We start from the raw sequence: 6,236 nt of genomic DNA on the forward strand, positions 1-6,236 counted from the left end.
GAATAACCCCAGGGAAAATACTTAAAACCACTTAATAATGAAGTAACAAAGCACACAAGTTCGATTCCCTCATAAAAGCAAGCAAGAGACGTGAGTAAAGTATAAAAATACCACAATTGTTTATTACAAAAAGAGTTTAAAATTTAAGCACAAAACATTCAGGTCCCCACTTCAAAGAAAGGAAAACAAAATACAAAAAAATAAAGAAACAGCTTAAATAATAATCATATACATATAAACAAAACAAATACCAGCAGGGCTGAGGCTCCCAATGGCGGGAATCAGTGGAGATGGTGGTTCTACAAGAGCACACTTCCACGCACACACACCCGTGCACTCTAGTCACACTAGCAAATACTCAAAAGGTGTACACCGCACACGATGAAGAACCACCACCACAAGGAAGAACCATCCACCCATGGGACCTCAGCTCCTGCAGTAAAAAAAAATAATTAAACACATTGAAAATAAACTTTAGACAAAAATATGGATCAAAACTAATGCAGCCGCTCCTCACATAAAATGGTAGCAAAGTAGGGAGAACATGGAAGAGCAACAATGACCTTATTATCAAAGAGTTGATCACAGGAATGGATTATTATAGCAATACTCAACAAGATACACACATTGAGCTGCATCAGAAACAATGAAAAAAAACAAAAACAAAGAAAACCAGAGTTACTGATTGACCTCTTCTAAAAACGAAGAGCTACCCAAGCCTCCCAAACAAACCAGAAAGCAGGGTACCAATACAACAAATCAGACAAGCAGTCCCCCTTTAGTTAGCATAGTTTGATATTCGTCTGCGCAACCGGATACAGTAGCGCATTAACAGCGCGGAGACGACAGCACACTATTACAGCGTAAAACGAGAGGGAGCATCCTGCAGCAGAAAAAAAAAAGATGTTAATAATCAATATAATCCCCACTCAATTATAATTACAGTTAAAACACTTACCGTTGAGATCTTACACACACTAAACCACGTTAGAAGAACAGGTTTGTCACAGTCATACCCACTAAAAACACAATGGGGTGCGGGAAATCATACCTATTTTGGTATGCGAAATACACGTTAAATCCACACAACTATACAAATCCCCTCAAACCAGTGGTTTAAAACATACCTGAGAGGTGAACAGACAGACTCGGCAGACACAAAGGACTCAGATTTCAGCTAGCCGCACGACAAAACACCAGCACTCAGTTACACTACAGCAAAGGCAATTTAAAAGTTGTACACATCAACAATTTCCAGGATATTTCCTATCAGAACGTAGCACGCTTACCTCCAGACATTGACGAAACAGCACAACAAAGGGGAAAAGTGGACGTGACGCATCCCAGGTAACAACCAATCAGCCTTTAAATAGGACAATACTGATTGCTGATTGGTGGGCACTGCTGTCAATCACCTAATCCTGTTACATTCCACCCCAAGTTTCTGCAACGTCGCCCCGACGGTGAATCAAACCATTCCACCTGGGACTCAGTTCCAAGGTCAAAACAAGGTACCAACTACACTAGTTACTATGCTGGACACTGAACCTGCTCCCACGGCTCAAGGGAGGTGGTGCATATTCAAGTGCTGACCTGCCGTACTCCTCCCAGTGCTTCTCACCACTGCAGCATTTGCAGGAAGACTCCTCATGCCACCTGGGAATATGACATGGATTATGACCTCAGCCTAACATGACTCACGAAGACTGGTCACTCATTCAATACACAGGTTCCTCATGCCAACTGGGAATATGACATGGACTGCAACCTCAGCCTACCATGACTCACGAAGACTGATCACTCATTCAATACACAGGTTCCTCATGCCAACTGGGAATATGACATGGATTATGACCTCAGCCTAACATGACTCACGAAGACTGGTCACTCATTCAATACACGGGTTCCTCATGCCAACTAGAAATGTGACATGGACTGCAACCTCAGCCTACCATGACTCACGAAGACTGATCACTCATTCAACACATTTCTTCCTCATGTCACCTGGGAATATGACATGGATTATGACCTCAGCCTAACATGACTCATGAAGACTGGTCACTCATTCAACACATTTCTTCCTCATGTCACCTGGGAATATGACATGGACTGCGATCACGTACCCCCCTCCCCTAAGGCATGCCCTCTCTTTCCCAACGAAGAGAGTCGCTGTGAATGTCAAACAATGTGGCAGTGGGTTGCTGATGCACAAATTGCTCAAGTTCTCGCTAAAGTGCACAATCGTTAAAATGCTCAAACTGGTCTCTTAGCAACATTTCGGCGTTTGGCATGCCATGAGGTGACCAAATTTTAACTTTTTCCAGAAGACTAACCAGGACCCAGGAGAACTCCACTAGCATCTCCCCATCCTGTTGTCCTCTAGAAAAAAAAAACGACTCCCGGAGAACCACATAAGACTTTGTACAACCGTACAATTCACGCAATACCTGAACAATTTAATACGGATCCTCCCTCTCGTTCCAAAAGATCAAATTAAAAAAAAATGTTTTAAAGAAAGGAGCCTGATCAGCTGCAGACAGATGGTGACGCCACATACAATTCTGGGCCTCTCGCACCCAGCCATTGACTTAACTCACAACTCGTCCTCCATATCTGCACTTGCACACGCAAAGAGGGACTGCTGTTGTCTGGCTCCTAACAAAAAACAACACAAAAAAACAAATATACAAAACTCACATCTCTATACTACACAAGAGGGAACCCTGCCGAGTATACGCCAGATTGTGGCGGGAGCAGTGTAAATTTATGTCAACTAATAAGAAGATCCGACTACGCCACCCCAAGGAATAACCCCAGGGAAAATACTTAAAACCACTTAATAATGAAGTAACAAAGCACACAAGTTCGATTCCCTCATAAAAGCAAGCAAGAGACGTGAGTAAAGTATAAAAATACCACAATTGTTTATTACAAAAAGAGTTTAAAATTTAAGCACAAAACATTCAGGTCCCCACTTCAAAGAAAGGAAAACAAAATACAAAAAAATAAAGAAACAGCTTAAATAATAATCATATACATATAAACAAAACAAATACCAGCAGGGCTGAGGCTCCCAATGGCGGGAATCAGTGGAGATGGTGGTTCTACAAGAGCACACTTCCACGCACACACACCCGTGCACTCTAGTCACACTAGCAAATACTCAAAAGGTGTACACCGCACACGATGAAGAACCACCACCACAAGGAAGAACCATCCACCCATGGGACCTCAGCTCCTGCAGTAAAAAAAAATAATTAAACACATTGAAAATAAACTTTAGACAAAAATATGGATCAAAACTAATGCAGCCGCTCCTCACATAAAATGGTAGCAAAGTAGGGAGAACATGGAAGAGCAACAATGACCTTATTATCAAAGAGTTGATCACAGGAATGGATTATTATAGCAATACTCAACAAGATACACACATTGAGCTGCATCAGAAACAATGAAAAAAAACAAAAACAAAGAAAACCAGAGTTACTGATTGACCTCTTCTAAAAACGAAGAGCTACCCAAGCCTCCCAAACAAACCAGAAAGCAGGGTACCAATACAACAAATCAGACAAGCAGTCCCCCTTTAGTTAGCATAGTTTGATATTCGTCTGCGCAACCGGATACAGTAGCGCATTAACAGCGCGGAGACGACAGCACACTATTACAGCGTAAAACGAGAGGGAGCATCCTGCAGCAGAAAAAAAAAAGATGTTAATAATCAATATAATCCCCACTCAATTATAATTACAGTTAAAACACTTACCGTTGAGATCTTACACACACTAAACCACGTTAGAAGAACAGGTTTGTCACAGTCATACCCACTAAAAACACAATGGGGTGCGGGAAATCATACCTATTTTGGTATGCGAAATACACGTTAAATCCACACAACTATACAAATCCCCTCAAACCAGTGGTTTAAAACATACCTGAGAGGTGAACAGACAGACTCGGCAGACACAAAGGACTCAGATTTCAGCTAGCCGCACGACAAAACACCAGCACTCAGTTACACTACAGCAAAGGCAATTTAAAAGTTGTACACATCAACAATTTCCAGGATATTTCCTATCAGAACGTAGCACGCTTACCTCCAGACATTGACGAAACAGCACAACAAAGGGGAAAAGTGGACGTGACGCATCCCAGGTAACAACCAATCAGCCTTTAAATAGGACAATACTGATTGCTGATTGGTGGGCACTGCTGTCAATCACCTAATCCTGTTACATTCCACCCCAAGTTTCTGCAACGTCGCCCCGACGGTGAATCAAACCATTCCACCTGGGACTCAGTTCCAAGGTCAAAACAAGGTACCAACTACACTAGTTACTATGCTGGACACTGAACCTGCTCCCACGGCTCAAGGGAGGTGGTGCATATTCAAGTGCTGACCTGCCGTACTCCTCCCAGTGCTTCTCACCACTGCAGCATTTGCAGGAAGACTCCTCATGCCACCTGGGAATATGACATGGATTATGACCTCAGCCTAACATGACTCACGAAGACTGGTCACTCATTCAATACACAGGTTCCTCATGCCAACTGGGAATATGACATGGACTGCAACCTCAGCCTACCATGACTCACGAAGACTGATCACTCATTCAATACACAGGTTCCTCATGCCAACTGGGAATATGACATGGATTATGACCTCAGCCTAACATGACTCACGAAGACTGGTCACTCATTCAATACACGGGTTCCTCATGCCAACTAGAAATGTGACATGGACTGCAACCTCAGCCTACCATGACTCACGAAGACTGATCACTCATTCAACACATTTCTTCCTCATGTCACCTGGGAATATGACATGGATTATGACCTCAGCCTAACATGACTCATGAAGACTGGTCACTCATTCAACACATTTCTTCCTCATGTCACCTGGGAATATGACATGGACTGCGATCACGTACCCCCCTCCCCTAAGGCATGCCCTCTCTTTCCCAACGAAGAGAGTCGCTGTGAATGTCAAACAATGTGGCAGTGGGTTGCTGATGCACAAATTGCTCAAGTTCTCGCTAAAGTGCACAATCGTTAAAATGCTCAAACTGGTCTCTTAGCAACATTTCGGCGTTTGGCATGCCATGAGGTGACCAAATTTTAACTTTTTCCAGAAGACTAACCAGGACCCAGGAGAACTCCACTAGCATCTCCCCATCCTGTTGTCCTCTAGAAAAAAAAAACGACTCCCGGAGAACCACATAAGACTTTGTACAACCGTACAATTCACGCAATACCTGAACAATTTAATACGGATCCTCCCTCTCGTTCCAAAAGATCAAATTAAAAAAAAATGTTTTAAAGAAAGGAGCCTGATCAGCTGCAGACAGATGGTGACGCCACATACAATTCTGGGCCTCTCGCACCCAGCCATTGACTTAACTCACAACTCGTCCTCCATATCTGCACTTGCACACGCAAAGAGGGACTGCTGTTGTCTGGCTCCTAACAAAAAACAACACAAAAAAACAAATATACAAAACTCACATCTCTATACTACACAAGAGGGAACCCTGCCGAGTATACGCCAGATTGTGGCGGGAGCAGTGTAAATTTATGTCAACTAATAAGAAGATCCGACTACGCCACCCCAAGGAATAACCCCAGGGAAAATACTTAAAACCACTTAATAATGAAGTAACAAAGCACACAAGTTCGATTCCCTCATAAAAGCAAGCAAGAGACGTGAGTAAAGTATAAAAATACCACAATTGTTTATTACAAAAAGAGTTTAAAATTTAAGCACAAAACATTCAGGTCCCCACTTCAAAGAAAGGAAAACAAAATACAAAAAAATAAAGAAACAGCTTAAATAATAATCATATACATATAAACAAAACAAATACCAGCAGGGCTGAGGCTCCCAATGGCGGGAATCAGTGGAGATGGTGGTTCTACAAGAGCACACTTCCACGCACACACACCCGTGCACTCTAGTCACACTAGCAAATACTCAAAAGGTGTACACCGCACACGATGAAGAACCACCACCACAAGGAAGAACCATCCACCCATGGGACCTCAGCTCCTGCAGTAAAAAAAAATAATTAAACACATTGAAAATAAACTTTAGACAAAAATATGGATCAAAACTAATGCAGCCGCTCCTCACATAAAATGGTAGCAAAGTAGGGAGAACATGGAAGAGCAACAATGACCTTATTATCAAAGAGTTGATCACAGGAATGGATTATTATAGCAATACTCAACAAGATACACAC

At 42.4% G+C, this 6,236-nt stretch overlaps 2 long non-coding RNA genes across 2 annotated transcripts; both read right to left on the reverse strand.

Annotated features, from left to right (window-relative positions):
* Window positions 1-626: 626 nt before the first annotated feature.
* Window positions 627-1,662, reverse strand: LOC137085760 (uncharacterized). The gene is made up of 4 exons (XR_010907322.1): window positions 1,290-1,662; window positions 1,128-1,212; window positions 959-1,051; window positions 627-883 (listed from the first exon to the last, which is right to left on the reverse strand). It is a non-coding gene; the product is annotated as an uncharacterized lncRNA (long non-coding RNA).
* Window positions 1,663-3,431: 1,769 nt separating this feature from the next.
* Window positions 3,432-4,467, reverse strand: LOC137085771 (uncharacterized). The gene is made up of 4 exons (XR_010907333.1): window positions 4,095-4,467; window positions 3,933-4,017; window positions 3,764-3,856; window positions 3,432-3,688 (listed from the first exon to the last, which is right to left on the reverse strand). It is a non-coding gene; the product is annotated as an uncharacterized lncRNA (long non-coding RNA).
* Between the last annotated feature and the right edge of the window lie 1,769 nt (window positions 4,468-6,236).

This window comes from Pseudorasbora parva, chromosome 1 (genome assembly GCF_024679245.1).
Source record: "Pseudorasbora parva isolate DD20220531a chromosome 1, ASM2467924v1, whole genome shotgun sequence".
NCBI lineage: Eukaryota > Metazoa > Chordata > Actinopteri > Cypriniformes > Gobionidae > Pseudorasbora > Pseudorasbora parva.